This window comes from Rhagoletis pomonella, unplaced genomic scaffold (genome assembly GCF_013731165.1).
Source record: "Rhagoletis pomonella isolate Grant_MI unplaced genomic scaffold, Rhpom_1.0 Rhpom_scaffold_00002, whole genome shotgun sequence".
In the NCBI taxonomy this organism is placed as follows: Eukaryota; Metazoa; Arthropoda; class Insecta; order Diptera; family Tephritidae; genus Rhagoletis; species Rhagoletis pomonella.
The window spans coordinates 11,178,009-11,187,280 of NW_023458556.1; the positions used below are offsets into that span (position 1 = coordinate 11,178,009).

Genomic DNA, 9,272 nt, shown 5'->3' on the forward strand with positions numbered 1-9,272 from the left:
GCGAAACACATTTCGAACCGAACACTGATTTTGGTAATAAAATTCAATGATTTGCAAGCGTTGCTCGTTAGTAAGTCTATTCATGATGAAATGTCAAAGCATACTGAGCATCTTTCTCTTTGACACCATGTCTGAAATCCCACGTGATCTGTCAAATACTAATGCATGAAAATCCTAACCTCAAAAAAATCACCCGTTACTAATGTATGTATGCACATACATATTAGGGTCAAAATGTTTTTTTTTGGAAATTTCCAGACCATACCCCATAATTTTGTTCTTTTTTATAAGAAATATTATTGCCCATTTTTATAGATTTTTTAAAGGTCATTTAGAGGTCGCAACCTCTCGATTTTGGCCAGAAAATACCATTTTACATACTAAGGAGTCTTTGAATTTTTGCTTCGATTTAAATATGATCTGAGAAGAGGATATATAGACCTTTAAAATGGTATATAATAATCTATTGTCGGACTTGGCTTGTTGGAATTTTTTATCGGGTAAAATAAAAAAAAACCCATATTTCTTTTAATTTTTTAAATTTTGACCATCGATAATTTCCACAATTTCAAAATATTAGAAACTTTCCAAAATTATATCTTTTCTTTAAATAAACTGATAGCTCATTTATTGCAATCGGATACAAATTGCCGAAGTAAGGCCACTTTTCTTAAATACGGCCTTGAATTTATATTATGTATTTATGTACCGGACTTTTAGATTTTATGAGCAGTGTGGCTAAGGAATTCATCAATATTTATTCAAAATTGATATATATAATCGCTCTTTGGCAAAAAATTTGTTTTTCCAAAATTTTTTGGAAAATGGGGCCGGAACCGCCCACTTATATCATATATGTAAGTGTATCTCAAAACCTACTTGACCAAATTTGGTATACACATTGTGCTTAGCCCCGGGCAAAACCTATTCTCCCTAAAATATAGCTAGCTTTGAGAATTTTGAAATTTTGCCATTGTATATATAAATTTTGAGTAAATATTGATGAGCTCCTTAGCAGAGCTGTGTAATGATTGAATCAATTGAGTGTGCATTCTCATTTTTTTCGTTTCAAAATTGTGATTGTGTGATTTAAAAAATTTAACAACCACTCTTGAGATTGGTTACAAATTGTAAACACAAAATATGTAGTGTGTTATGGAATGGTTGACACCCATTCACATAGAGAATGTGAATGCAAAAAAAAAACTCAATCATGTATGATTGGACGTTTATGGGAGTGCAATCTGTCATTATCATTCAGTACTAATACTATTTGTTGTATCAGGGTTGAAATTTTTGTACTCAAAATGTGAAACCAGAAGATTGCCATCTCCCTTAAAATAAGTAAACAAATAAATATTTGGTGCTAAAATATTTTTCTAAGTGTTTGGCCGAACTTCTGCTCAAACTTGAGGCATGAGTTCTGATTTTATAAGAAGAGTTTTCAAGGCAGAAATATACTCGAAGGTTTGCCATTGCGTGCCGAAGGACGACTGCTATTTTGGGCTATGATCTGACCAGGTATTTAACCATGGTCCTATGGAGTGGAAGTACGCACATGTAATCACTCTGCTACGGCGGCCGCCGTAAGTACATGCTATACATATCGTCGTTTAAAGTACAAAACCGCGTATCAAGAAAATGCAAAACCGCGTAATTGCATAAATTATTTTCTAGAGATTAAAGTCACCCATATTTCAAAATGGTTATCTTTTTTATAAAGCAAACGTATTCTGGCTAGTATATTTCAGGACGAATGGATAAGAATTGAGCCAAGAGTTTTTGTGAGCAAATGCAATTTTTGGCAGCCAATGTCAGTCACACGGTTTTGAAGAATGACGATACGCGGTTTTGTACTTTAAACGACGATATATATGTACACATATTAGATTATTTATTCTCAAAATGCATGAAAACTATAGTATGCTTGCAAACAATTAATAACATTTTGTGATAAACAGTTTTACAAATGTATTTGCACTTCAAATTTGTATTTTAATAAAGTATTAATTAAATAAATTATTATTGTAAATTATTATTTTAATAAATAGATATAAAGATATTTATACTTGGCAACTCTTGGACTTTTCTTCATTTGTAACAAATGACAGACGTAAACAAAATAAAAAAATAATTGTATTTTTACAAATTTAAAGCAAACGGGCGTTCTTTACAAAAAAATGTAGTTATGGATCGAATTGCGCATATTTTTTTTACAATATCAAGTGCGCACAAGAAGTGTTAAACCACTAAATAGCTTAAAAAACGCTTTCAAAAATTCGAAACGAAATTGCAGGCAAAATGTGTGCGTGTGTAATTAATGTTTTACTTATTTGAAGAAATGTTGCCCGTTGTTATTAAAAATAAGGAAACCAAGACCCCCGCTTTCCACTGGTGGTTACATAATACTTGAATAGCTCCTTAATTAACATGTGTTTGTTTTGAGCACGCACGGGCAGTTAAACAGGCATGTCTGAATCGATTTCCTTCATCATTCTTAGCAATTTGATGTGCATTTTTATTGTTATGTGTTGCAAACAGACATTTTAGGAACTAAATAGGTTCTAAGATCTCTGTACACAAGCGCACTTATTTTTAACAGTTTCCAGTTTACGTAATATTAATCAAAACAGCTTTTATTTATTTTATGTATTATGTGATTTCTGGAAGCGTCGAATACAAAAAAGGGCTGTGACTGGGTTTATGTAATTTGAAATTCTATTGATGATTACTAATAATAATAGAAAGGCGCTTACATATCGACACAACTAAAAATTTCATATATTTCAGTAGAGCCAATTAAAGATTTTTTGTTTCGTAATTTAGCAATAATATGTCTTGGAACGTAATTATTCCGGATTATATGCAGTCATACTGTAAGCTTTCAAATTATGTATTTTTCTAAACCTGAAATTTAGAATTGTGCCGTTATTGCAGAGGACCACCGACATATGTTAGGGCTACTCCTCCGATTGTGGCATGCGCCTTGGCGTTGTCGCACAAAGGGGAGGGACCTACAGTTTTACGCCGACTCCTGCCGGGGGACGACCACTATTACAAAAAACATTTTCTTTTTTTTTGGCCGGAACTGGGCTCGGACGCTCACCCTGCGGAATGGTAGTGCGCACTTCTAACCACTACACCACAGCGATCGCTTAATTAATTTTAATCATTAATCGCGATTAACCATTTATTCGTTAATTTTTAGTCATTCATTGACTAACATTTTGTCGACAATACTCGCATAAGATAGTCCCAAATTTTCACAAAAGAGAAAAGTGATTTTGTTCAAAACTTTTGGATGACGTGTTGACTGAACTTACTAATTCGGAATTTCTACTATTACTTATAGAGTAGGCTATTCATAAAGTCTGGGTAATGAAATAAATATTTTTCTATTATAAGTTCCATAAATATAAGGAGACTTTTATTGTTTAATTTATTTTTTGCACATAAACTTGTATCTTGAACTTCTTTTTCCAAAAAGTGAGGATGTCAAAATTTCAATAGATATCGGAAAGAGATCTCCTAATAGATAAGTTCATGAAAATTATTCCAAACGAAAACTTAAAATTGATAAAAAAATAATAACTAAATTTAACTAACTTATATTAGAGGTTTGAAGTTTATCCCACTGTAAGTATGAAATCTTCAGCTATGTGTTTCCATTGTCACTTTTTCGTAGCCATATCAACAGCCTGACAATTAAGAAGATTGTGACGTTTCATGCTACCATACGCAATATCTTAAATCCTTCAAATTTTATTATTAACCTTTTGTTTGTTAAAAACATTTTCTTCTTAGATTCGAAACTTGATCAAGCAAAATTGCCTTTGTGTTTGACTAAGAGATGCTCAATAAGCTCAGAATTGTAGTTCTCATTTACATACATAACAATAAATTATTAATTTTTGTTTCACACCAACTCCAATATTGAATAGTAAAATATATTTTAATCTTACCCAAATAAACAACGATTTAGTTCAATGGTCAATCACATATAGAGTATAGGGTGGTAATGTGTTAAAGTTTCAAAGTTTTTAAACGTAAAATTACGGCTAATACCTTTTTAAGCGTTTTGTAATTTAACCAAAACTCATTAGCATCCACTCAAGCAAGGAATTATTTACTTTTCAACATGCATTAGCAGAGTGCACTTCTCTTTTGTTTAGAATTTGGTTGTCAAACACACTACATCGGATCTTTTGACAAATTTACCAGAATTTTCCACCAGGTAGCTTCTGACAAAGAGATGACCTTACGTACTCTCTTATTTGTCCTCTCAGTTGCCAGAAAACCAGTACGATTTCCGGTAAAATCTGGAAATTCTGGTAAAAAATGGTAATTTCGGACTCATGCGGGTTCACAACTAAATAATATTGGGAATACTTTTGAGGTGTTTGAAGAGGGTTGCGACCTGTTTGAAACTAAATTTATTTATAATAATCATATTTTGGCCTTGCCACTTTTGCTAAGTTTTGGCCGAGCTTCTCCTCCGATTTGTAGCGTGCGCCTTTGCTGTCACACAAATGAGAGGGACCTACAAACTTACGCCGAACGGCGATACAATTTTTATGATGAGCTATTTTTTTATTAAAGACACTAAGATTTTTAAAATATTTTCAATAAAATTTTATCAACCTAAATGTAAAGATTATGCGAAGTAGTTATCTAATTTAATGAAAATTTTAAACATTTTGAAGATAAAACATGAATTATATTTAAAACGTAAATGTTAATACAACTGTTTTATATATAATCCCAAACATATGATATAAAATCGCCTCTACCAAAAAACTTAAATTGGGTAACGCCGGTTTGAATTTTTACAATTGAGCAATTGTCAAAAATCTTCCTTTTTATCAAAAAGTTATTTACCAGGGTGTCTTTGAACTAATGATTGGTACTGAGTTAAAGAATGCACACACATAAAAGATTGCAGCCTTTTCAATACTCATTCACTGTTAAACCCTTTTTTTGATTGGGCATTGGTTTTTTCAATCTTGCTATGAATATGTTGATGTGTGAATTCATAACTGCTTTGAGAGAATGGAAAATTCAAAAATTTTAAACCTCAATCCTAAGCGAAGAATAAGTAATGAAAACTGGATAGAAAAAAATTTTTGATTTAAAATTGAAAATGATTTCACACTTACACAGCTCTGCTCCTTAGCCACCCTACTCTAAAAATCTAAACGTCCAGCGCATATACACAAATAAATTCAAGGCCGTATTTTTGTTAAATTGCTTAACTTACAAAATTTTTTATGCAATTGCATTAGATGAGGTACCAATGTATTCCAAAATAAATGGTATTATAGATAAATACTACGTGTTTGGCAACCTTCATAGACATTTTTGAAATCAACGATGGTCAAATTTGAAAAAAATTAAGAAAAATAGGGGCTTATTAAAGTTTAACCGATGGAAACTCCCCACAAGCTAAGTCTAACAATACATTGTTATACATCGTTTAAAAGTCCTAAAAATTATATTTTCGAAAGAGGTTTTTAAAATCGGATGAAAAATAGTCAAGCTGTTAACAGATAAGTGCATCAAGTACGAACATACGGAGGTTTCAAGAACTATCCGGAACCTAGTTTTATGTTGTACTCGACCATAGTTACAACCTCCACTAGGTTTTCTTTCGGGTGTATTTCATGGCTTATTTTTGTAGCAATGTGTTTTCGTCGTATATTTAATGTGGCCGATATGCTCCGAATAAGATTGTCACAATATGCGATAATAATGGGACGACTCAAAATGTAGTTGGACAATTTTTTTTTTCAAATAAATATGTACCAATCGAGCACGATGAAAATCGGTACATGTTGGGCTATTTGAGCCGGTAGTGGGATTCTAGCTTAAAACGAAAAATTCTAGAAGTTCTAAATTTCAAAAATGAAAATATTATTTATTTAACAATTTTATTATTACTACTTTTTAATTTGTAAACAATAAGTTTAATGGCGCCAATTCCTTCTTGCTTTTATCAGCATTTGAAATCTGCGCAACCTTAAAAAATATGATTGTGTTAATAAATTTGCAGTTTGACTTTGTTTGCGGCCAAAATATCCAATAAATTTTAGACAATGTTACAAATTTATCGTTTAAATAAATTATCTAATTTAATACACACAGATCAAGTTTCGAAGACCTTGACATTAAAGATATTCTGTATATTGGTGTAATCAATGTATAGCCGGCGAAGGTTAGATAGAAGACTGCATCAACTAAGTGCCGAAGGTTTTTTAATGATTTCGATTTCGACTACTTTCATAAATATGTATTTACATATTATACATTTATTTAAACGCGGTTCTATTTTAAATATACAAAGATATTCAACCACCTTGACTGTAAACGAACACACATACGCACACATAGTCAACAAATGACAACCCGAAATTCTAATTACAAGAAATATTGTAAATACATAAATTACAAAATATAAAATACAAAACAAAGCATCGTTCGTTGACCGTCCTTCGCTTTGTGTAACAACAACCTTCAGAGACCCAAACAACTTCTGTATATATAGATTTGATTTGATTTACGAGTGTAGTTAGTTAATAGGCTAAGGCCCTTTGCGCAAACCCAATAAATAATTAACCTCGAATTAGACATGTCATCCGTGTGCATTTATGATTGTCTGCAATGTGTTGTTATCAGCTCTCTACGACGAAGATCATTGAGCTCAAAAACTGTTTATTTGAGTTTTAAAAATTTATTGTGAAAATCTCTGCTCAGTTTGCTTTGTTTATTGCTTCATTGCTCAATTGGGGAAGCGTTATTAACAAATGCCGGAAATTGTTTACATACAACTTAGTGATTTTGTTATAAGCTAAGTTTACTAAACTACATACAGTCATGTAAAAAATTATAGGGACACAACATTTTAACAGTTTTGTGTATTTTACATTTTTTGTTTAATATTCATTATGCTTTTTATACAAATACAGCTCGTTATCTAAAAAATCCCATATAAAATCACATTTCAAACTTTGTAGAAAAATTAAAAAAATTCTTAAAATTTTTAAATTTTTTTTTCTGAAGATGGTGTACATACAAAAAAAAATTTTAACATACTATGTATGGTAGAAAATGCGTGACACCCTCATTTTGAATTTTTCTACGAATTTCGAAACTTGGACTTATATGGTTTTTGTTAGATAATGAGCTGTATCTTTTTTACTATGAAGATTTAACAAACAAAAGAACAATAGTCAAAACTGGTCAAAATGTCGTCACATGACTGTATGTTAGGGCGCGTAAATTTGTATGGGAGAATTTTTCGACTGTGCGCGTATAACACAGAAGGATTCTACGTGTAATTTTAAGGACATTTGCCGAAGAAATCATGATTTTTTAATCAATTTGAAGTTTGCCAAATTGCGAAAATAGGTTTATTAGCATTTTGCTGTAGTGTCGTAAAGAAATGCTTAAATTTTGTATGAAAACATGCTGTAACCTCTCTGAGGTCGGCTAGTCAATGGAAAAGTTGATAAAATAATGCCAATAGTTGAGCAAGACCGGTATGCAAACTGCCAGAAGATAGTGGGGCACTAAGCATCAACCGCATGGTAGTTTGTAATTATCTAAAAAGGGTAGGCTACTTAAAGAAGCTTTAGGTTTGCGTGCCAAATGAATTAGCGGGAAGAAATTTGATTGGCCATCAGTGAAAAGCTGCTGAAACCGAAAAGTCGCTGAAAATCACTTGGCCAAGTTTTTCGCCGATAAGCCACAGAAGTTCTACACCGCTGGCAGAAGGTCACAGATACTAATGGCCAATATGTATTAGACCACAAATGATTTTTCATAAAGATAATGTTTTGTTTTTTTCAAAAAATTACTCAAAAGTCCCCGAACACTTTTGATATGATTTTTTTTGATATTTATTTCAGTTATGGGCATACTTAAATAATTTATTACTCAGAGATGTCTAAATCTTTAAGTGAAGAGACTTAGGTACGTAAAAGCAGCTAAAGGGCTAAATACTTACGTGAAATATTTAAGCTTTAAAAAGAGGGCTTGAGATAGCGAATTACTAATATTCGTGTCGATATTCTTATTTCAGAATACCATTAAATGCGATGAATCAGTCATGTTATTCGATTAAGATTTCAGATTTCTTTGCTCAGCTAGGTGAGAGTTTTATTTTTTGAATTTACATTTCAGCTTATAGTGATGCACTTCGTAATTCTTCGATGTTCTAATGCTAACAGCATCGTGTGTATTTAAATAATAGATTTACTAATGAAATAAATTTATTTGCCACACAAACGCATTTATTGGGCTCATGTTCATATTTGAAACTTGAAGATAACAGTGTTGTTCAAATAAGCTAAGTAAGCATGATGCACAGTTTTTGAAATTTTTTGCGTTTCGAACTTTCGTGAAATTGCGTATTGTCTTGTGCAAATTTGCTCGAACGCACGCTGTTGCCGCGTTATCTATACTATATATAAAATTAAAACCCAAAAGAAAAAAAAAAACGTGAGAGCAAAACAGCCGATGTACTGGGTCGATTTCTATGATTCTAGTTTTAAAATGACATATCAAAAATGGAAAATTTATATGCAACTCTGAAATTAAAAAAATGAGCATCTGAAAGATTTTTAGCCAAAGTTTGACAACAAATTTGAATTCCTCTGTTGAAAATCTACGATAAAAGTCCATAAAACCAAAACCACAATCTTTTTTGGCTATTATGCCAGTTTTCGAACCCATCCTTTTCCATACTTCCTTCTTGTTCTTATCGAGCGATTTACGATTTTGTCCATCGACATTCCCATATCGTACACTGTGTGGCGTAGTAAATCTATATATATAAATAGGCAATCATGTTTCCTTTACACCCCTTTTACTAAACTATATCTATAAGGTATAAACAATTATAAATCATTTGAAAGGTATTTTAATGTTGATGTGGAGGAAATTTTTTAAATTTCAAATTAGTTTAACATAAAGCGAAAAAATCAATTCAAAAGTGACACCAATATTGATACTGAATTAAAGAAATGTGCTAAGCAGCAGTTTAGAAATCAGATTTATGTAGATTAAGATTCATGCAAGGAAGAAAGTAAAGTTGAGTATGTAAAACAAAAAAGGGATAAAGGGTTAATATGTAAATGAAGGAAAGAATGAAAATATAGATCAGAATAAAGAAAATGATAAAAATAAAGACGAAGATGAAGATGAAGATGAAGATGAAGATGAAGATGCAGATGAAGATGAAGATGAAGATGAAGATGAAGATGAAGATGAAGATG

General features: G+C 31.6%; 1 protein-coding gene across 1 annotated transcript in view; it reads right to left on the reverse strand.

Annotated features, from left to right (window-relative positions):
• Window positions 1–9,272, reverse strand: part of LOC118733085 (zinc metalloproteinase nas-13-like) — a 157,492-nt gene that overhangs the window by 147,061 nt on the left and 1,159 nt on the right. The window lies entirely within an intron of this gene.